This window comes from Podarcis filfolensis (assembly GCF_964270895.1).
Source record: "Podarcis filfolensis genome assembly, chromosome: 5".
NCBI classification, from domain to species: domain Eukaryota; kingdom Metazoa; phylum Chordata; class Lepidosauria; order Squamata; family Lacertidae; genus Podarcis; species Podarcis filfolensis.
In genome coordinates, this window is record NC_139608.1 from 41,163,669 (window position 1) to 41,187,953 (window position 24,285).

At 43.8% G+C, this 24,285-nt stretch overlaps 2 long non-coding RNA genes across 2 annotated transcripts; both read right to left on the bottom strand.

Moving 5' to 3' along the window:
• Positions 1–2,400: 2,400 nt before the first annotated feature.
• LOC310763341 lies at positions 2,401–5,826 on the bottom strand. Its single transcript, XR_014548585.1, has 2 exons — positions 5,091–5,826; positions 2,401–3,738 (listed from the first exon to the last, which is right to left on the bottom strand). It is a non-coding gene; the product is annotated as an uncharacterized lncRNA (long non-coding RNA).
• A 4,845-nt stretch (positions 5,827–10,671) lies between these two features.
• Positions 10,672–18,843, bottom strand: LOC310763347. The gene is made up of 3 exons (XR_014548593.1): positions 18,829–18,843; positions 13,025–13,094; positions 10,672–12,179 (listed from the first exon to the last, which is right to left on the bottom strand). It is a non-coding gene; the product is annotated as an uncharacterized lncRNA (long non-coding RNA).
• Positions 18,844–24,285: the final 5,442 nt, after the last annotated feature.

The following is a 24,285-nucleotide window of genomic DNA, read 5'->3' on the forward strand; positions in this document are numbered from 1 at the left end:
GGCAAAATATTTTGGGGGAGGAGGTGGAGAAAAAAACTCTTTTGGTCCAAAAATAATTTTTGCTGCACAGTTTACAGCAACACCACTGGTTTTGTTATTGGAATGTATTGCTGAATGTACAAGATGCGGCTTTACATTCAATATAATGGCAGCTGTCCTAGAGTTTATTGATGCTGCATTCCTTTTTAAAAAAGATTTGGGCTGCGCTTTAACATTTGCCCCTTCCCTTCTTTGAGCCTTTATTCTGGCCTCCCTTTCCTACTCTGTATATTGAAAATAGCTGGAATAACCATAAGGTGGCTCCCTTTCTCCATAACACAGACTCTGCAGACCTGGTGGTTTTCAAAGAGTGGGCTGTGAAGTTCTTTAGGGAGGCTGACTAGGAACTGTTGTGATGCTTGTGTTGAAGAGAATAATTTTCCATTGTGGCTGAGTCTTTACAGGAAAAATCAATAAAAATAAGAGTGTCTGTGGAACCCAAAAGCTGTGGTTGATCCTTGCCTGCATTCATCTCTCTCTCTGCATAAGGAAAGTAATGTTTTTCAGGGCAGCAATATATATAAATAATGAAGATTCAGGGGTTTTTAATGGCAGATTTTCCAACTGCACAAATTCCCCATCAGACAACCCACACTTGGGGAAAAGAAGAAGCTGAACCAACACAGAGTGTGCATTGCTTCTTGCTTGCAGCATGCACCTGTGGTTTTCCCAAAGGAATCAGTACTTATCTACTGAAAAGTGACAATTCATTTTATGAAACTGTCCACAAAAGGAATACTTTAAAGGTATTTACAAGGAGGCAATGAAGTATGAGGGCAGAGAAGAGGAGATTCTGGCCAAAAAAGAAAAAAGTGTTTTAATATGGGACACAGGAAAGTGTATGGAGCATGCCCACTAAGCTATATCCCTTCTTCTCAGGGACTTGAGATGGAGAAAATGATCTTCATTAGAGCACGTCACTCATAGCCTTAGTTTGTCCTGACAATCAGCACAGCTCAAGTATTTCATTGTCTTAATACCCTTCATAGCTGAAGAGACTGTAATAAACCATTCTCCTTGCAGAATGCAATGTAGTGAAAGTACGGTACTAATGAAATATCAACTGCTCACAATTGCCTGTCAGTCCACAGCATCAATGTGATCAAGGCTCCTGTTGAGGTATCAAGATACTGCCAGCTCTGTGACAGCAGTATTTCCAGCCTTGTATAACAAAACAAGATGGGAAATAGTTTTTAAACACCATCCTTCCACTAGATGAGATCTCTCCTCTACATGGGATAAACAACTTACGCCCTCTCTTTCTTTGGCATGTGTTTGCTTTTTCTTTTAAACTCTGTAGATGTCTCAGAGGAGTGCAAGAGGCACCCACAGAAGAGTGCATAGCAGGGGTGAGCAGTTTGCAAGATCTACTTTATCTTTTGCTGGAACCCCAAGTTCCATCAAAGCTAGGTGCAAAAGTGTAGGTGAGGGAAACACAAGCTTAGAATAAGTAATGGGATGCCTCAGAGTGCAAGCTCAGCACGATAAACTGAGCTCCTGCTCCTTTCAAAAAGCCTACTGCTATTTTCCTCCCAAACTTAGTTTTGCCAACCTAATTTAGGAGAAAACAACCCTAACCCTTTTTAAAATTAAAACAATAAGCAATTGGGGGTCACAAACCCTTACTGCAAATTACCCAGCGTTTTAGCAGATCTCAATCTAACTTCTGCTCGCCCCTAGTGTAAGGATTATTTTAGGGAGCAGATTGAAACAGACATCCCCAGAAAGGGAAGCTTCCTGCATGCACATTCCAAAATCTTTTTTGTTGTTGTTTGGAGTGAGCTGCAGTGCAGTTTATCTGGAAGTCCTCTGGGCAGTGCCTTACAAGTTGTGGGGCAGATCTGGGACAGTGGCCAAGGGCAGTCTGTTCTCATAGGGAAGTTAAGGAGAGGAAATTGTGGGGTTTCATTTAGTTCTACAATTTAAATATATAATCAGTGACAGATGGAAATGCTAACTGCAGAAGGGGCTATTGTACAATTTAACATTTTGCACATACCAAAAAGTAAATAGCCTGAACAACAAGTTAAACAGATCACCTTTCCACTGTGCCCACAGCCCAGGATACAAACTTTTCCAGACATGTTGCCCTTGCCTCGGGATATCAACAGCCAAGAAAGATGACCAATAGAGAGCAGCATCTAATGTGTACAGTTAATTAGATTTCCATCTATATTCTTTTGTGCTGGAAGGGATTGTGGTGGTGAAACCTTTACATCTGGGGCAGAGGTACAGAGTATGGGCCATGTTGCACGTACAGCAGTTTGCAGTAACAGCTATGTTCCATGTGTATTGTGCACTATCTCAGCTTCCCTCCCATCAAGCAGCTTTAGACAGCTCCATTTGTACAGCTCTCCATGCTTTATTTTTCATTTTTATTTATTAAATTTATATACTGCCCTTCCTCCAAAGATCACAGGATTGTTTACAGTACAAAACACAAAAATAAATAACATAATAACTAACAAAACTCTAACTAACACATCCAGTTTAAAAGGTCATAGATGGTTTAATTAAGCAAAGGCCTGCACTCCCACCCTCCTGTGGACAGACACAGGAGCTCTCAAGACCTAGGAAGGCAGGTGTGGTGATGCATCTCCTTTCAAGGAGAGACAAGCACAGAAAATAGTTATTGGCAACTGCTGCTACCTGCCTGACAATCTGTGGATCCATGGCAGTGACTGTGATTGGTCACAACAGTGACTTTAGGTTCTAATTCAGATTAATATTGTTAGGAATGCATAGGGTGCCTCCAGGCTGCCAGAATTTTCCAGGAGCGATTCACACACATACCAGAAATTTAGGTTTGTGCACTTAAAGTACATTAAATGCTCTGTTGCCCTAGCACAACAAATCTACTTAAAAATAAAAGGAAAAACCTAACTAACTTCTGGCAGTTAGTAAAGTGATGGGGAGATGCCCTGAAAAGTGTGGGATGATTTCCTTGCTTAATAAAATGCTTAATAAAAAGACATATAATCACCCTGCAAGCAAACCAGGATGAATGCTCATTGTCACATAACCTCCCAGTAAACCAATTCAAAATAATCTAACCTTTGCAGGAAATCAGGATGAATGCTCAACAAACAGGTTGCCTGGAAGAGTCATAGTAACAACACTGGAGCCATTTGAAGTGAAGTGTTGGGGTTTTTGTGTGTGCTCTATAAGAACTCAAATGCAAGGACAGTCACCAAACTACTAAAGAGCTAACTTAAACTCACTGGGTGATACATAAGCAAGTCACATTCAGAAGAGATACACTGAAATCAATGGAATTAAGTTTTACTTTCTGTCCTCAGAGGGTGATTGAAAACAGTGCTCTGGCTTTAATTCAGCAATACATTGCAGTACAGTACTGCCTCTGCAGGCTTAAACCAATTAAATTAGTAATAGAGTGATGTTATGTTGCTCACAGAAGTCTTCCCTAACTGGAAAACTAAAGAAACTATGGAAGAGTATCAATAAATGTCTAGAACTAAACACACTACATGAAAGTGTGTCCTGCTGAAAACAATGGAACTTACATCCAAATAGCATATTTAAGATCCCAGTGCTGAAAACATTCAATCTGTCTTACTTTTTCTTTGACTTTTGCCATCTGAATTTCTTTACTATTCTCAGCTAAAAAGCTTTTTCCTTGCTTCGCAGGAATAGTTGCATCATTTTTCATACATCCTCTGGGATTACTACTCTGCTGTACTGGAGAAGACCACATATCAGATAGAATGTGCAAAAAGCAAAACAAAACCCCATACACTGTGCATTAATAAATGCACAGCAAACATATGTGAAGAAGTGTGAATTCCTGTAATGCAATGACTTCATAATATTTTTCTGCTGAACAAAGTTGTATATTATATAGTGTGTGTCAGACTTATGATCTATAAAATCTTATTTATGGCACAATCCTACGCTACCTTACCTTGAAGTAAGTCCTACTGAACTTGGTGGGACTTACTTCTGAGTAATGTGAATATGATTACATGTCTGTTTGCTGATTAAAAATGTAAATAAATATACTCCTATAATCTATGGTGCCTTAGAGCTTCCCCTAGAGCTACAGAATGGGCAAATTAAGTTCTTGTCCCCCAAAAGCGGCTTAATCTTTCCCATACAAGAATTCAAGTAAATTGCCCACTGCAGACTTGACTGTTACTTATACAACATATTCCTATGCATGTTTACTCGTAAGTTCCACTATGTTCAGTACTGCTAACTCCCAGCTAAGCATGCATAGGATTGCAAAAGGGGTCTCAGTGACAACATTTGCAAGTTTCCATAGGTCATTTTGCACTTTGGCATCACTGCTTCAGTCCAAGCACATGAAATCACTGATCAACAACTGCTATCCATGATGGAGGAGAGGAGAGGATAGCTTCTACCTTCAATAATCTCATTAGTGAACAGCAATGACAGATATGTGAACTCATGTGACCGCAATCCTGAATGCTCACTAGTGTTAATACACCATACCAGGTCAATTCCTGGAGGTAAACTACACCCTGTGGTTTTAATGAGGTTTATGACCCGACAGAGAATCTTTCCCTTGGTGCATAATTTTGTCATTATGCGTATGTGTTCATGTTCACTTCCAAATCTTTTTGCATGGACAGGGAACCTTCTGGTGATGGATCAAGAATCTCCATCTTATGTTTGGGTCAGTTGTAAGCAATGCTCATCCCTTGCTCCAAGTGAACAAGAGCACAATCCCACCCAAATTGCCTGGGATTTTGGGGAGGGGGAGAGTGTTGTTGGTGCCTCCCCCTTTTTTTTCTTTTAACTGTTAGTTTGGGATTTCTGGCTTACTGTAGATGCCAGTTTCTTCATGAGATCTGTGCCCAAAGACATTTGGCTTGCTAGCTTGGCTCTGCCATGCCTTCCATCCTGCCAATGCTTGGCCTTTCTGCTTTCTCTCCTTCCACATATAACACTCAAAGTATCTGGCATTCATCTGTCACTGGGGACTTGTTTTTGCCACATTGTGTAAACACACACACACACACACACACACACACACACACAGCCCTGCCAATGTTGCTAAACAGACCTACCTCTTCTCCTGGTGCTATTGCCATGGTATTTCTCCATATGGAATGATTCCATTTGCTTGCCAAACTCACTGGGCTGGGGGCTTGAAGTTTCTCAAGCTCTGATACCTTCCAGATCTTTTGGAAACAACATGCTATCTTTGCTGTGCTGCATTCAAGAAACCCGCCACCATATTTGTTTCCTTTTAAGGCACTGTGAGCAAAGAATATAAGGAAAGTGCTGATTGCTGAACATGATATTCAAATTAGAGAAAGTAACAAATATAAGCTTGAAGGGCCAGTTAGATCCTGTGGCTTAGAATGAAAGATTCTTCCTACACAACAATGCACAAGTAACATTGCAAATAACAGTCACATCCTTGCTATATATGTGCCCCAAACAATTCATCCACTGGACGAATCCTTCCTGCAAAACTAAAGGGTCACCATGGAAAAGCAGAGTCAGGAATTCTTACAGTAACCATTGTCATGTCTTTGTGTCTTGGTTGTCACTACGGTTGCATTTTTTATTTTTGCCACCAGCTTCTGTCCTGTACTTTGACCACAGCTTAATGTGCAGACATTGGCAGGTGATCATGCATATCAGGGTGCTCTAAGATGCTTCTCCTTCCTTTTCCTGCATATCAAGTTGCTATCATATCTGCACAGGAGCAGGCCAGGCTGCTTTTTCTGGCTAGTTGGCATTGCTAGTATCCACTTTTAATTGTTATTTCCTTTTGTTTCATTGTGTGTGTGTGTGTGTGTGTGTGTGTGTGTGTGTGTGTGTGTGTGCTCTAGCTAGCTTTCCCAACTTAGCTGTACTGGATAGACTTTCCCCAACAAATAAATTGCAGACACAGCCTAACTTGCTAAATCCTTCACTCTCTCCATATCCCAAGCCATCTGGATGTGATCTACAGCAGTGGTTTCAGCACCTGGCTATTACAGCGATAGGGCTGTAGAAATAGTTTAGATAACTCCACTGTTGCAATCTCCGAAGTATTAGAGACGGTGAGGGCATTCTGCTTTCTGCACAATTATCTGTAGTGATAACATCACCAAGCCTCTCCTGAAAGTAGAGATATTCTCTGGGCACTGGCAAAAGCTCTGCAATGGTTCTATCCATATTCCTGTTAAACAAAAAGTCCCGCTGATTTTAATGTGGCTGGACAATGCCTTTTGCTTTTAATGCTGTAACAAAGAAGGTGTTCAAGTCCTCCCTTTTGGAAGATAATCCCATAAGTGGATAAGTAATGCTGCCATTTGTGCCTTATTTGTACCTTAAATTGGCAGGAAGCAGTGATAGCAGCATAATATGAAACCCAGAGGAATGTAACATCAGCAAACAATACCCAGATGTTCACAAGCTAACACTGCATAACCCAAGTACATTTATGGAATGTGCACCAGCAAAATAACGCTTACACCACCACTATCCTATGCATTTTGATTATGAGGCAAATTCAGCTGTGTCCAATTGATTTTAAGCCCTTGCATGGTTACAAACCCTTGCACACCTCCTGAGAAGTTCTATTGAACTCAGTAGGACTGCTTGCCTATGTTGTGAGTGAGAACCTAGTCAGACCTATATATCAAAGAGGCCCAATGTGCTGTGAATGTGCTTTGAGCACACTTTGAAATGTGTGTGTGATTGCAGCACAGCAGGCAGTTGGACTTGCATGTGGATAGAGTGGCCAAGTGCCATACTATAACATGGACAGTCCTCTAATAAGTCTGATTTAAAGAGAAAAGAACGATTAAGAAAGGAGAGCAGGGCCTTTGGGAGTCAACAGGCTGCAGACTGAGCAAGCACAAAGAGATCACCAGTCTTCTCCAATGGTGGCGAGTTGCCTTTCTACTTAATTTATAATATTTGTTACTAAACTGGCAGGTAGGCTTAATATCAATTAGCATATGCAAATTCCAGGGCCCTCCTTTGGGGGAGAGGGGCGATGCCTAAATGGTCACTGTATGTATGTGAGAGAAGATCTGGCTGGTCGCTACAATTCTGTGATTCTATGACTGGGCAGAGGAGAAAGGTTGGTGGGAACTACATCTTCTCTGATCCTGAGGATGATGCGGGGCTGAGGGGGATGCGGCCCTCTCGCAGGCACCGCCCTCGCTTGACTGGGACTTGGTGGGACCCAAGTTCTTTTACCCTTCTGGTGAAATAAGCACCCGCAGGAAGCTTCTTCTTCGCTGCGTGTCGCTAAGGAGTGGGCAGAGGCCTAGGCCTTCCTTATTGCGCAGATCTGAAGGAAGAGCGGGAGAGCTGCGCCGCTTCCTCGCTTGCCGGGAGCTCCATGCAAAGGAAATGATTGACCTGGCCGGCCCTTCGTTGAAGGCGGGGAGACAACAACAACTCCCCCACTTCCCCGCTCCTTGGCCTTCCTTTTCCCGCGACGCGACGGCGGCGGCGACGGGCGTCCCTGGAGAGAAGGCGGCGGCGCAGCAGCTTCCTCCCTCCTTCAGCGCCCAGAACTGAGGGGATGGATGGCGGCCCACACCTCCTCCTCCGCAGAAACGGCAGTCTTGCAAGCTCCACGTTAAATGTGAAGGGCTAAAGGGCTTTAACCCCGGACTAACATTTCTTTTAATAAATATATTGGTTTTTTTAACCAATTATGTACGACTTTAAATTTTGGTCTATCTATCTATCTATCAACCTAAATTTAAAGTCGTACATAATTGGTTAAAAAAACCAAAGAAACGGAAAAGAGACATTATTCTTGCGATGTGACAAAAGTATACTTCAGGGCCACACAAGTGCCATATCGCGTTTATTTGTCTGTGCATTGTGTGTGTGGGGGGGGTGTACAATAATATTGTAACAATATCAAAAAAAATTCTGGCTGTCACACAGCAGCGGTGGCAGCTGAGGTCCAGTGAGAGCACGTATTTTTAATTTGTAATGCTGCGGGGCCTCTTAAACTTGGCATAGTTTTAGGGCCTCAGCATGTCTTAATTCATGCTGAGAAGTGAGAAGGAATACAGATGTGAGCGAGCAGATGTGCCCTCCAAAAGATGATACAGGGGTGTGCATCTAGTAATCCAGTACAGTGGTACCTCAGGTTACAGACGCTTCAGGTTACAGACTCCGCTAACCCAGAAATAATACCTTGGGTTAAGAACTTTGCTTCAGGATGAGAACAGAAATCGTGCGGCGGCAGCAGGAGGCCCCATTAGCTAAAGTGGTGCTTCAGGTTAAGAACAGTTTCAGGTTAAGAACGGACCTCCGGAATGAATTAAGTACGTAACCAGAGGTACCACTGTAGTACCTTTTTACTCTTTCAAAGGTACACCCCAGTCATAACCATATTATACTGAGATAGGTCCCATTGAAATGAATTGAGCTTGGTTTCAAATAGAATTGGTGGTGTTATGTGTATTCTTCGCAGAATGTAGTCCAGCACACATTTTCTAGGGAAGTCCCCACTGAACTCAAAATAGACTTCCAAGTAAAAGTGTGCTTGTTAGTCACTCAACTTCCAGTGAGGAGCTAAGGGCTTAATGTAGGATTGTGCCTTTTTTCAAAGGAAGCTTTGATGTGCAGACATTAGCAGGTGATAATGCTTATCTCCACAAAAAGCTTTTTCCTGCTGATTCCTGCATACCAAACTTCTGTTAAAAGCACAGACAAGGGCAGTTGCTTTTTGGCCAGTTGGCAGCCCTATTTCATTGTCTGCAGCTGACTTTCTTTGAAAATGAACCAGATCCAGAGCTTCTCTGTGCCCTTTAATAGATATTAATTCTTACAAAGGACCAGTAAAAATGCTGGTATCAGATTATTTTAGTTACTAACCATTTCAGAAGGTTCAGAACTACCTTGGGAAGAGCAGTAGGAAGAACCCTGCTGGATCAGGCCAATGGCCCATCTAGTCCAGCATCCTGTTTTCATGGTGTCCAACCATATGCCCATAGGAAGCCCACAAGCAGAACATGGCTAGTAGCCATGTTGGCCTCCAACTGTCTCGGGAAAACAATGGAGTTGCGCTTCTGGGGTTGAAGTCAAACTGCTGGAGAGTCACAGCGTTGTGACTGCAGAGACCAGTTGCTCAGAACTGCTGCCTCCCATGTTATTTTTGCTGTATTAGCAGCACCAAAGTGAACTCTGGGGTACAAGTCTGGGCAGTGTGTATAGAGATCCTGTGCTGCCCAAACAACAAGACTCTCCTCTCAGCCTTGCTGATGTGGTGCAAAGGAAAGCAGAGCAATGCTTTTGGTACCTTGGCTGAAGGATTTGCCAGAAGGAGGCAGACAAGATGCCATCCATCTTAGGGACTCTGCTCTGTATTTGTGTCAGGGGTCAGCAACCTTTTTCAGCCGTGGGCCGGTCCACTGTCCCTCAGACCTTGTGGGGGGCTGGACTATATTTTTTGGGGGGGAGAATGAATTCCTATGCCCCACAAATAACCCAGAGATGCATTTTAAATAAAAGCACACATTCTACTCATGTAAAAACACCAGACAGGCCCCACAAATAACCCAGAGATGCTTTTAAATAAAAGAACACATTCTACTCATGTAAAAACATGCTGATTCCCGGACCATCTGCAGGCCAGATTTAGAATGCGATTGGTCCGGATCCGGCCCCTGGGCCTTAGTTTGCCTACCCATGGTGTAGAGTTGACTCCTTTGCCTTTTCTTCTCCTGAAGATACCCCACAAGGCAGCAGAGGGTTAGGATCAGAGTTTTCCTTCTCCTAGATGGGCTACCTTCCCAGGTTGACAAGCCCCATCTGCCCCTCACTTCCCTCTATGGCACATTCAGAAACTGCCTTCTTGACCATTGGACTCACTATTGGTCTTGTCCACTCAATCTGCCGGAGCCTGTCTTCACATGCAAAGGGTTTGAGACCCCTCACCTGATTTAGTTGGCCAGTTGAAGCTGTTCCCAGGGTGTGGACAAACTACCCCAGAACCCCATACATAGCCACTGATAGCCTTATCCTTGTTTTGCCATGTGTCCTACTTTACAGAGGTCTGTCTTTTATCTAAAGGGCTGTCAGAGGATAGTTACGGTATCTATTTATCCAGCCCAGTTTAAAGATAGCCCTAAGAAGGAAGAACAGGAGACTTTAAGTTGCCTATCAACAGTTAGCACTGGGACAGCAAACTGAACAGGCATACAGGTCACCTGGTCAAAGTCTTCTCTACCTTAGTTAGATGTATTCTATTTCAATTTAAATTATACTAATTTTCTCTAAATGTGCACCTGTATCTATACGTTTGCATATGCAAATATTATACAAATCTGTGTCCCCTCTCTCTCATCCTCTTTTTTTGTTGCACTTTCCCTTTCTTGGTCATGTGCAACTTGCCACCCCTGGATTTTGCACTGAAAGCAACATATGGGTTTTGAAATGAATTGAATGCATATGAAATGAATAAAAACATTTCTGTTGGAGAGTTATTGTAATGCCTTACTATTTCTGTAGTGCTTTTCATGTATCGAGTCTTGTTTATAAGAAATATACATTTCTCTGTATTATTGAAAGAACAATTAGCTAGCTAGCTTTTGAGCTAAGAGTGCCTCTCTGTTTCATCTGATCTCACTAAGGTTAGTGAGGTTGCAATCCTATGCATTTACTGAGAAGTAGAAATGCATAGGACAAACTGCTTTGATTGTCATGTACATCAGTAGGAACCAAAGGGAATGGAATTATCTGAATAAGCTTTGGAATAAATTTTAGATTATTTATACAGTAAAGATTCACAAAGGCCTTATGAAATCATATAGGAAAAGTCCCCTGGCTACACTCTAAAGGAAAGTTGAAAAAAAGAGCCTGTGATTGGATGGAAGATTCTTTGAATAGTTGATATGTATGGAGATTTATCCTGCATGTATATACATTGTGCTGCAATGCAGGTTTATATAGAAGTAAGTGCCACTGAGATCAATGGGACATTCTTCCAAAGTTCATTTTTTTGAGACAAAGAGATGGGGCAAATAAAGGGCATTTCTAAGGGGACCACACTTAAAGAACACTTTGAGAAATGGAACATGTCCAGAGACAGGTGGACAGAGATGGTGAGAGACCAAGTCCTAAGAGGAGAAGAGACTTCAAATATTTGAAGGGCTGTCATGTACATGATGAACTCAATTTGTTTCCTGTTATTTGTTTCCTGGGGAGGTAGATCAGATGCAATGGGTTCAAAGTACAAAAAGTGGTTTTTGATTAAATATGAGGGAGAGCTTCCTGATAGTATGAGCTGTTCAGCTGTGGAACAGACTGCCTCAGAAAGTGGTGGACTCTCCTTTGTCAAAAGGTTTTAGGCAGAGACTGGATAGCTACCTATCAGGGATGCTGTAGCAACAGATCTCCTATGTCAGCAGGGGATTGAGCTTGTTGATCTTTGAGGTTCCTTCCAGCTATATGGCTCGTAAGATAACCCCATGCAATATCACATGCAGTCTTACATCCAGTTTATGTGGGACCTGATTGCATTGGAAGTGGTATGAAAAATTAAAAACAACAGCAACACACAAATGAAATGGGTATTCCTTGAACTGTGCTATCAAGCAGCTGCCTGAATGTTCAGATTAGCCCTGTTACCTAGTACGTTTGCATGGGATTGTAACCTTATTAGCTAACCCTGCTCTGGATAAAGCTATGTTTGCATCCAGCCCTTTGCATTCCCCTCTATCATTCCGTTACTCTCAAAGGATGCTTTTATGATTAAAAACAGCAAGCTTTGGAGAAGGGAGGGGGTGTTATTTACAAGCCTAACAAAAATCAGTGGGCTAAATATTTACAGGAGAAAATAGTTTAAAAGGAGCCAGGCTTTCAGAAGTAATTATGATAATGTTCCAAAGAAACAACCCATTCACACCAAGTGGGTGCCTGAGTCACAGCTGGTGCAAGCTGATAAAGCTCTTGGCTGGGGCCTGTAAATTGTGAATGCCCCCCCATAAGTCCTTCAAGAGATCTTCTCCTCACAGATTCTGGTTGAGAAGAAGATTCTCTCTAGTTTCTTTGAAATCCCAACATAAAATGTTGCCTCAAAGGAAAAAAAACTCTTTTACTTTTTGAGCAGGTGGGTACAGAAAACAGTCCTTGAATTTTTTTCTTTATTACTTATTCCAAGGCAGCCAACAGCTGTAAAGTGCAAACTACAAAATATTAAGAACATAAAAACAAAGCAGATGAATATACAATAAAAAACAATAAAACTGATAAAAAACAGCAGCCAGTTGAACAAATTGCAACCTATTTACAGTAGTCACAAGGAGTCAGAATATCATCAGGCCAAAGGCCCTTCTAAATAAATAGGATTTTTGCTTAACCAGCAGAATTCTCAGAAATTCTCAGCAGAATTTTATCTTACTCTTGTTCTTAGAGGTGATTCTTCTGGAGTTTAATCTTATTCATTCCAAAGAATAATTTCCTCAGATTTGTTTATTTAGTCCACAGTGGACCCTCTACACTTCTCAGTTCTTCATCTTCACAATCCAACATGAAGTCATTTAAGAAACCAAAAGCAGCCCGTTGACTTGTTGCTGGTGATTGCCAAAGGATCATTTTGTGACAGTTAGAAGTACCGTAATTCTGTGGAAATTGACTTGACTGGAACAGCCAAAGTGGTGTAGTGGTTGGAGCATTGAGCTAGGTGTGGAAAGACCCTGATTCAAGTCTCCATATAACCATCAACTACTGCATTGGCCTGAATATAAGCCTCACTTTTTTTCAAAATTCTGACTGTGAAAAGTTAAAGTGTGGCTTAAATTCGCAACCTTGCAAAAATAGGCTTTTATGATATCACTGCTGAAACAGACATACGGTAAAACGGAATGGGTGTGAGTGCCTGTGGAATTTTAAGGGAGCAGCTTATATTCGGGTATTGTCTTTTTTTCTCCCCCCCCCCCTTGAATTTTAAAGGTACGTCTTATATTCAGGTGTGACTTACATTTGGGCCAATACTGTACTTTGAACCAGTCTGCTTTTCAGTCTAACTCACCTTGCAGGATTGTTTTGAAGATAAAGTAAGAGTGTGTTGGTGGGAGAACCATGTGTGCAGCCTTGAGTTCCTAGGATAAAAAGTGGAGTTAATAATAATGATAATAATAAATTAATAGTAAGTGTCCTGTTCTTAGAAATTAATACTGTGTGTTCTAGAATGAGAACAGCTGTCTCTAAAATACAGGAGTTTGGGGGGGGGGTCTGCCTGAGGGCCTCATTCCATTGTGGAAAAACGTCTCAGGGCCACACGCCAGTGATGGGCGAGGCCAGAGAGGAAGAAAAAATTTTCTCTATCAATGTCATGCATACAAATTTTATAAGCTTTTATAATTTCATCTCTTTCTCTCCCTTTTTTATAAACTCCCAAATGCTGCATCTTTTCCTCATGGGAGAGTCCTTGATCTTTTTTGTTGCCCTTCTCTGGCACTGTTCCAACTTTACGATATGTACTCAATACTCTAAATGAGATTGCGCCATAGATTTTAATAACTACATTATATCAGCAATTTTATTTTCAGTTCCTTTCTTAATGATCCCTAGCTTGGAATTTGCTTGTTTCACAGCTGCTGCACAACTGGGTTGATGTCTTCATCAAGCTATCTGCTATGAACCCAGGGTCTTGTTCCTGGTCATTTAGCACCAGACCCCATGAACATATATTTGAAATTAAGATTTGTTTGCTCTGACACGCATCACTTTACAGTTGTTTACACTGAATTGCAGTTGCCATTCCACTTAGTTTGGTGAGGTCCTTTTAGAGCACTTTACAATCTCTTTTTGTTTTAATGCAGGGGTGAAACTAGGCTTTATTTCACCCAGGTCAAAGACACAGGCTGGGAGACTCTATACCCAGCCCCCCAACTACAGCACTGTTTAACGACCCTGTAGTGTCATCAGCAATCTTCGCCTCCTCATTGCTCACCTGTTACACTAAGTCATTTATGAACAAGTTAAAAAGCAGAGCCCCTAGTTCTGATCCTTGGGGGACATTACAGTCTACATGTCTTCATTTGGAGAACTGTCCATTTATTCCTTTTATTTGCTTCCTGCAACTTACCGTAATCAATTTGTGATCAACAACAGAACCTCTCCTCTTCTGGATCACCTCTATCTATATGCTTGTTGACACTCTAAAATAACTTTACGTTGTCATGAGACAGGACTAGTCCTTGCAGAAGCCATGCAGGCTTTGCTGCAGCAAGGCTTGTTCTTCTATATGCTTGGTTATTTTATCTTTTTTGGGGAGACATACATTAAGCTAGGGACGCAGGTGGCGCTGTGGTCTAAACCACTGAGCCTAGGGCTTTCCGATCGGAAGGTCAGCAGTTTGGATCCTTGAGACGGGTGAGCTCCCGTTGTTTGGTCTCAGCTCCTGCCCACCTAGCAGTTCGAAAACACATCAAGTGCAAGTAAATAAATAAATAAATAGGTACCGCTCTGGCAGAAAGGTAAACAGTGTTTTCATGCGCTGCTCTGGTTCACCAGAGGTGGTTTAGTCATGCTGGCCACATGACCAGGAAGCTGACTGCGGACAAACGCCGGCTCCCTCGGCCTATAGAGCGAGATGAGCGTGCAACCTCAAAGTTGTCTGCGACTGGACCTAATAATCAGGGGGTACCTTTACCTTTTTATATTGGTTCATTTTTATTTTGTCTAGAATTTTGTCTCTCTTCACCACTATCTGCTTCAGTTTCTCAGACTCTCTTCCTCCAAAAGTTAATTCAAAAGTTAGTGCTCTGCTCTACATCTTCCACTGTGAAGATAGGTGCACCCTTTCAATTCTATGATTCTATGAAATAATTAATTTAGCTTCCCCCCTCCCCAATCTCCTTATCCTCCTTTAGCACATTATTGACTCCTTTGTCATCCAAGGGTTCAGCCACCTCCCTAGGTAGTCTGCTGCTATTAATGGATGTAAAGACCTACTTGTTGTTCTAATGTGTGTGTGTGTGTGTGTGTGTGTGTGTGTGTTTGCAACATGCTTCTCCAATTCTTTTTTAGCATATATTATTCTCCACTAATTTTTTTTTGCCAAAGTTTGTGTTCCTTTTTGTTCACTTTCTTTGGACAAGACTTTGATTTTAACTTTTTTTTAAAAAAGAAAGTTTTTTTGCCTCTGAGAGCTTCTTAACTTTGCTAATCAACCACTTTGGCATCCTCCTGGCCCTTGTGAGACCTTTATTCATCTGCAATGTACAGATTAGGGCCCGGTTAACCTGTTTGACATTCTAGACCCAGTCAAACTAACCTTAATCATTATTGTCAGAAAAAAGAAATCAACTGTACACCCAGGTACAAACAAGAACAGCTGACATGTTAGAACAGTGCCCTCTCAAGAGCAGTGCTGCTGCCACTTACCCAGATGGTGCAGGGAGCAGCAAGGGCATACTGATGGAAGTGCCAGATTGCCTCCAATGGTGCACCTAGGCTGCCCTAAGCTCACCACCATCGGGCCCCAACTCCACACCATGGCACTGCCCTATCACATGACTGCTACTGAGTTCAGATGTTCTCATCTGTTCTGCAACCTGTTAAGGGACCATCTGAATGGAGCTCATGGACCACTAGTAGTCAAAGGGCTACAGCTTGAGCATCACAGCAGGTAGGTAGGTAGGTAGGAGCTTGGTAGGTAGGCAAGCTAGGTAGGAGAGCTTGCCTTAGGACTCTTGGGCAGCTATACAGCTATACTTTCTCCCCCGGAGGACAGCAAGAAAGGGTTGCATCTGTATCAGAGCCAATCTATTACCTTCCATCATCAGTTCAAAACAAGAAAGAAAGCACAACTCAGGAAGAAGTGGAAAAATGCCTTGATCATCAGTGATTCCTGAGTCACACGCATTTCAACTTAAATTCTTGGTAGGGGTTCCTTTTCTGCCTGGAAGATGAATACTTTCTCTTTTTCAGTGCATTCTGCCAACATAGGCAGAATCTGCTCCAAATTATGTACCTCTTCTTCACTGCGAACCACTTACATCCATATTCAGCAAGCTCTCTGTTGGTTGCTGTTGAAGACCCAGGCTGCCATGTTTTCCCCAATATCCTCACCTTCCTAGCTTTCTGTCCTCATAGAAGTATCCCTCTTTTGACAAAACGTTGGCATAATTTGAAATAGTACATTTGAAATAGCTGAGTCCCTGTCAAGAGTAAGCCAAATAAGCTCTTACTACTACAGTACAGCTATGACCCTCACCTTACCCTGGATGTGCCCACTTGACTGCTTCAATCTGCAGAAGTGGCACTTCTACAAGGGCTGCAAAATATTTGTTCCACTCTTGTGAGAAATTGATTTGTTTTTACTGTGACATCAGCTGATCTATAGATATTAGGTAGGCATCTTTGCTGTTCTGTTTTTGACTACTGCTAAAAACTTTTCTGTTTCGGCAAACCTTCCCTGACATCTAATTTGAATAGGTGCATTTATTTTTCAGTTTCAATTAGATCCATTTCCCCCCAATTGATTTATCTCTATTTTGATCATTATGTTTACTGTTTCAAAGTCTGATTTTATTACAGTGTTAATGAATACTATATGTAAGCCACTTACAGATTATTATTATTTGATTAAGTGGTATATAAATCTTGTTAAGGAAATAAAATAAATACCACCTGATCATTACACATAATAGTCCCTTTCATTCCACTGTGCATCAGTGTCAGCAGAGCTGATGGCCACAAAAAAGAGATACCCCTTTTTCTATGGTATCTTTTGCTCTGTGATGCCGAGCCATGAGCTTCTTTGTGTTACCTATCTCCTAGTTTGTTGCATCCTGAGCAAGGCTGTTGTCAGGCAAAGCAGCATCAAAGCTTTGCCAGGAAGGTCTGCTAGCGTGGAGGGTTCCTCTTATTCCGTTGGAGCCTTGGGAACCAGGTTCCATGCAAAGGTTTTCTCCAACTCCAGTACAAACACACACAAATACACACCAACTGCTGCAGTTAATTTAAATTTCCTTCCCTGAAGAGGCCAGTGCAAGGCTGGGTTCTCTGAGATTCTGCATGATCTGACACCACATCTCAGCCTGGCCCTGCCCTCCTCCCCCTTCACCCGGCCTGGCTTTCATACAACGAAGAAAAGAAATAGGGGAAGACACTTTCCCCCCAACATTCTCTATTTATCTTAAATGAGGCAAAAAGGGCTTCATCAGTCTGTTTGAAACAATATCTGAAGCAGAGCTGGGCTGTGAGGGAGCGTCACTTCATCAAAGGCTGGGCTGGATACTGCACTGGGGAAGAAGCCCACAGGCCTGGTGGTTACTTTAAGTTTATAATGTGCAGGATTTACTTACATCATCTGCTTTCTGTAAATCTGCCCCCCCCAAAGCAACACTCTGCTCCAGCCTCACCCAGTCATGTCTGAGCACCCAATTCCAGAGTCTCTGAATTAACTTGTACCTCACAGTAAGGCTAGACTGGGGTGAAGGGGGAAATCTATGGTGGGAAATTATAATCAGACAAACTTGCAATTTCAGGGACAAATCGTGTAATCATATTGGGCACGATTCCAGCAAAGCTAAGCACTTTGAAGGTTCATTTATTTCAACATGAGAGATCTAATAATGCACTTGAGACTGCAATCCCATACATACTTACCTAGGAGGAAGTCCAGCTGAATTCAGTGAGCCTTACTTCTGAGTAGACATGTCTAGGGTTGCACTGTGGCTGTTCTAAATGTTGACTAGATCTAGATCGTGTCTTTCATTTTGTAAATCAGTTTGCTTAGAACTTGGATTTCTTGAAGTCAGGCCCATACCTCACAAGGTAAGAGAGTATGATGGGATGGAGTAATTGTACTTACTTTCCTTAGTTCATCATAATACATGCTTCATCTCAGTCAATAATCTTAAGTGAAAAGCCTGTTTAAAAACAACCCCCCATGTGCTGCTTTTAGGCAATATTTTAACATAAGTAGTGCGGTAAAAATCAGAAATACATGATTTCCATACTTGCTTAAAAAAAGAGAAAAGACTGCAATCATTAGCAAATTTGAGGAAATAAGCCCCATTCAGTTGAAACTTTCTCAATAGGCATGTTTATAGGATTGAGCTGCAAAAGTGTGTGATCCATGGAGCCCAACTAGGAAGTAAATATCAAGAGCTCGATAGGACTCCTATTAAATATGCTTATTTTGAAGTAAGCAGGCATATAACTGGGGTATGTATATTTTTCCTGAAAATTTAAAGGGCTCTGAAATCAGTGGTGTATAGTTCCAAGCAGATAGCTACCTTTAGGATCAGACTATAATACACCAGCCTCATTTATTTTAGTAGGACTTCTTTAGGTGAATGTGTTTAGAGTGTGTATAGGAAGCAAAAGGAGAGGCATTCAGGATCTACCTTATGCCTCTTGGGGGAAGGGAGAAAGGAGGACTGTACAAATGTTAATCTGCATCCAAGAATTGTCATAAACCCATCAAATAATTGTAAATCTTGGGCACGATCCACTGAAAATAAAGCATTGTTTTGAGTCCCTTGGGAGAAAATTGCATACCCCCATATAAATAAATGGGACGCAAAAGTGCTTTGCTTTGGCTGGATCATGCCCCAAGGTTTCAGCAGATTCAATCCAATCCACTGTTTTGTTTTTGTTTGAACCCAGCAACTCAACAGAGAGAGAACATATTGGAGGCATTTTAATTAATATAATCGTTCAGGGCATGTAAAATTACACCAAAATAGCTGGTAGAAAATAACAATTGACAGTTTCAGTCAAGAGCTAATGACAGGTTTACTATGCATTAATCACAACGATGATGACGTGCACATTAATGATGATGAGGGTGATAATCATAAATAAAACGTTTTGTACCCTAAAATCCTGTGCCATTCCTTGCTGGATTGATTCCTATAGGCCACGGGTGGAGGGTGAGGAGATAGTGGGGTCTCCCGACGTGGTGCGGGAAGCAGAAAGAGTGGTAAGATAGAAAGCCCCGCCGCGCTCCTCTTCGCCAAGCTGCTTTTCCTTTAGTTAAAACAAGAAAGGGGGAAAAAGAGAAGACGTGGGCCTCTGGCGCTTAGTGGTGGGCATCCTTTCCACAAGAGAAAGAACTGCGGAAAACTGCTCATTCCTTAACCTATTTAAGCCATTTCTATCCGGCCTTTCCCTCGCAAGCCTTTCAAAGCGTCTTACAAGCCAGAAAGAAGGGCAAAATCCAAAACGGGGGCAAATCCAAAACAAGGGCAAAGAAATTAAACGAATCAGTCAATCTTTCTAGCTTTCAGATTTATGTTTTACAAGACTTTCGATGGGGTGCGGGGAGGAGAATCCCGAGATCTTTACCTGGAGGATTTAGGTTGCAGTAAGAACCCCGCTGCCCTATGGGATTCAGTGGGACTTAATTCTGCGTGGACATGGTTAGGATGGCGCTGCTAGTGGGTTTCCGAATTCTACAGTGGGACCCTGGGAAGAGACTAGAACGGCCAGATCAAAATAGATAAGGTGGAAAAGGTAATCTGCATAACAAATAAGGGATTCCCCACCCCATCCCCCAAGCAGAAACTCCCTCCGTTACGCAGCTAAATCCCAGCTACGCGGGATTTTCAAAATCCTTGCAACATAACCGATGATTTGCAGTAACATTGCTATTGAATGAATGAAGGGAGTACAAACGAAATCCCACTTGCTTTGGGGAACGAGCCCGGCAGTGGGAATTCCCGGGGAGGTTGTAAGACTCCCTCGACGCCACTGCACTGGGTGGAGGAAGCCGGTTTCAAGCGCCTTGCCATCCCTCCTTCCCCTTTGAGTCTCTGGGCCGCTTGTCAGCGGGTAACGTAGTCGGTGCCGTCGGGGATCGGGCGCTGTTTTGCGGATGGAGGAGCCAAGGAGACCCGAGAGAGCATTTGTTTGGGGACGTGTCTCCCTCACCCAGTTTGCTCTGCCATCGGAGTGGGGAGAAGCCCACAAGTTCCCGTCGGGGTTCCAAGGGCGACTCGGCTGTCGCCGCCCCCGCGGACCCGTCTTCAGGTCTTCCTGCACACCTTGACCCTTCCACGTCTCTACAACCCCCTTCCCCAGTTTCAAGGCGGATTGTGTGGCTGAATGTGTGATGCGCTGGCTCAGCCGAAGTGATGCCTCCATCCCACTCCCTCCACACAGCACCCGAATTCAGCACCCGAATTCAAGCAGGGAATTCAAGTTGCTTCTCGGGGAACTCTGCCGGCTGGATTCCGGCAGCGGATCAGCCACTTCTTCCCGTCCCTTTCTGGAGCCATTGGCTAAAAATGCTCTTCGACGGAGCATCCAAAGTCTGCGAAAGGCGCTTTTGAAGGACACCAGCTCCTCCGGTTCGCTCTACCAGCGGCAAATGACCGGGAGGTTCCGTCTGAGTCCCAGGAGGTGTCTTCGGGTTCCCATCCCCGTCGCTCTCAGGCTTGGGCCCCCCGATGGCTTACCGTGTCCCCCTTGCTCGGCTTCCCCAGGCCCGTGGTTCTCTGTCCTGCATGACTTTTCCCCGCAATATCCGCCGGCAAGTTTTTGCGCGCCCTCCTCCAATTCGAAGCGTGAAATCGGGCCGTCGGATTCGAGGCGCGCGTTAATTGTTTCTGCTCAGCGGTACGCCTGATTCTCTCTGCAAAGTCAATCCCGTTGGAAATGGGATTTCATGCTGTTTTCCTGGCCCGGTAATTGATCTCCCGAGCGCTGCTAAGTGGAGAGATTTCGGACAAATCGAGCTGTCTAAAATTGCTAAAGTCGATTCGATTTGAGTCCCACGAGGGTCTCTGCAGCGGAAGGGGGGTGGGCAGACGGGAGAAGGGGCAAGAGACCTATAGAGTTTGGGTCAAACTCCGGTATTTCGCCCCCCCCCACACCCAAACTCTCGTTCAGTTTCCCAAGATTCCCCCCTAAAAACCCGACGGTATAGGCAACATGGCCAAGTTAACGGAGGGAGCGGTAGGTGAGGGTTAGAAAAGACATTTCTAAGTCTGGGCTTTTGCTGGCAGAAGGGCAAAGAGCAGTAGTCCAACTCCCATCAGCCCCAGCCAGCACGACCTGCGGAGCTTTGGTCCAGCAACCCCTCTAGAGGACCACAGGCCTTTAGATCATTCCTGTTGGAAAAGCCCCCCCCCCCTTGATCTTGACGGGTGTGAAAACAGGCTATCCGGTATTCGTACCATTCTCAAACGCAGGACGGTGATCGTTTGGGAGGCAGTGTTGAACAGTGGTTAGAGTGCTAGCTAGGACCTGGGAGACCTGGGTTCAAACCCCCATTTGGTCATGGGTCAGTCACTGCCTTTCTTCCTAACCTACCTCACAGGGTTGTTGTGGGGATTAAATAAGGAGGGGAAGAAGAACCATGTAAGTCGCCTTGAGCTCCTTGGAGAAAAAAAAGGGGGTATAAATGCAATAAAATGAAGTTTTACTGAAGGAATGTGCCAAGGGGGTTTGTTACCCTGTCTTGCATTTCTTCACTCCCTTGCGTAAAGGACAGCAGGCTGCCTTCCAGGAATCCGGTGCCCTGCGGCTATACAACGGGGACGGATTTCCCCTGGCAGTTCCTGAGAATGTAAACGCAGCGGGATGGGGCTAGTGCACACACGGTAGTGTCTATTCCTCCTTTTCACATCGCACCAAACGCGGCGCTTTACGGCGGAGTCTTTAACGTGTCATCGCCTAGACGGGACCAGCCTCAGGCAGCTGAAACTGGGTGTCATGGAAGGGCAGCAAATTTAACAGACTTAAGGATAATTGTATCTCTGCTGCCAGGGAAACGGAAAGGTACAGTGGTACCTCGGGTTAAGTACTTAATTCGTTCCGGAGGACCGTTCTTAACCTGAAACTGTTCTTAACCTGAAGCACCACTTTAGCTAATGGGGCTTCCTGCTGCTGCCGCGCCGCCGGAGCACGATTTCTGTTCTTATCCTGAAGCAAAGTTCTTAACCTGAAGCACTATTTCTGGGCTAACGGAGTCTGTAACATGAAGCCTATGTAACCTGAAGCGTATGTAACCCGAGGTACCACTGTATTTCTGTCCAGGATGCCCAAATTACTTGGCTGGCCTGGCTGTACGTGTGTGCTATTTTGCTGTTTGGCGTAGGGCAGCGAGATGTCTTCTTGCGCCGTCCTTGTGAACAGAGATATCAAGAGATGGCGCTTCCTGGAACCGAGCAAGGAATCACCTGGGCTTACCCAGCGAAGCCAGGCACCTGCTCTTTGGGGATTTTCTTTTTCGACCAATCTAAATTGCGCCCCCCCCGCCTTTTAAAAATGTCGCTGGCCAAGGCCAGAGTGGTTAGAACAGCATTGTTTGACGGGTCTTCCCTTCCCTTCCCAGCCCTGCAGAAGGGGCGCTCCGAAGGATGCACCGGAATGCTAAGTATTCCAAGTTTATGCCCTAAATGGCAACGCATCGGGCTTTCGCCCGCCAGGAGGCGCTCGTTGAACATCATCAAGCTCTTGGTTGCCGTCTGTTTGGCCTTCCGAAAGCCAGAGGCTCCGTGCAGTGCGCCCCCTGCCGGCTACTTCTCTTGGCAACGTCTGCTTTCGGCGAGGATTCCATTAAGGATGGATGGGGCGAGGGCACCGCTGCGGGTGCGACAAAGGGGGGCATTTGGGAGAAAGAACTTCGCTCCTTGCTATCCTTTCGCTTCACCTCGAACAATGGCTGAGGAGATTCAGCTTAGATACATCAGCCTGCCCGCTGGCTTGCTGCCCAGTCCCACACCCTCCCTCTGGGGATTTTGCCTGACTATAAACTCGGTGGAAATGCCCTTATGCGGGATCTCATGATTCCAGCGAGGGATTAGGCTGGGAATTCAGGATTCTGCTTTCCAGGGTTTTCCTGGAGACTCCAGCCTCATTTGCAAAGCAGCCAACGTCAGCACTTCGTCCCTCTGCTAAACATCTGTCCATGCGAAAATACGTTTTCAAAAAACAAAACAAAACCCAGGTTTCCAGACACCCACTCCACCCTCGATATTTATGTCTGCAACATCTCATTTGGAAATGCCATCGACTCAGTTTGCAACATCCCATTATAGGGGGTTAAATCCCGACTTCCCAATTTGCAGTTTATTATTATTTTTATATATTCCTCTACTTAGAGGTTTTGGCCTTGGAGCATGTGTTACCAGTTAGAGAAATATCAAAATAATGAATGACAAATTCCGAATTCTGAGGCCATGAATCACAAACTGGAGAGTCCAGACTGAGTAAACGGGGGCCATGGAGATTCCTCACGGATCACCCAAGCAAATACATTTCATTTAGGAATTATAAGACTTCAATCCTATACCCGCCTGCCCATTGAGCTCAATGGGACTTCAGATTAGATACGTCTAGACTAGCATTGCACTGTAATTATTCCCCCTCCCGTAACAGTGTCATAAAAATGGATAGGAGAGACTTTGTTCATCCTCAAGCTGTTCAAAAGCACCCCGTTAACTCCGTTCCTCATGAAAAGCAAAAAATGAATTTAAAAAGATCAAACAAACAAAACCCTAGGAAAGCACCTAAAAATCATGACACGAAGGGAGCACGAATTTTTCTGGATTCCCCAGCTGGATAAAATATAGGAAGCCAAGACTGGTCAGGCATGAACGGTGAATTCACCAGGAGCTTTTTAAAAACAAAAAAATATGTATTCATTAATGGCCTGAAAAAGGAAGTAAGAATGTGACAAGATTTGCAGGTTATCAGGTCATTTAAAGCAGCTAAAGCAGCTAAATCTAAAGCAGACTGAGGCGGTGGTCTTATCTGGTACCTGGAAGTAAGTCCCGTTGACATCAGTGGTGCTTACTTCTGAGTAGACACGCGTGGGCTTGCACTGCAAAGACCAGTCGCCCTCGGTGCTAAGGAACGCAAGCAACGAAACAGCAGATGGGATTTAATACTACTTGGGAGGAGAGATGGCCAAAGAACATAATAAAATCTAAAAATGAAGGCAAGGCGTCGTTGATTTCAGTAGGTTTTACACAAGGTCTTGAGGGCTCGGGAAGCAATTGCGCTTATGCAGAGCCAGCTTCATACACCCTGTGAGTATTTCATCCAGCATTTCATCCCAGTGCTAAAAAAAATCATATTGTTTTTCTTCCTGTGGAAAATGTGCTTAGGATCGCAGTCCCCTCCACTGTGTTGGGAGGTAAGTGGAACGCAGCGCCTGGCGCACCTTTGTTCCCCAACAAGTGTAATGGGAACCTGACTGAGGTGGCAGATGAGAGCCCCGCTGAAAACAGTGGCACTTCCTTCTGAATAAACACGCGGCCACAATCGCCCCTTGAAACCACAACAGCCAGGAGCCACCATTCTGGGAAGATTCGTCGAAATGTC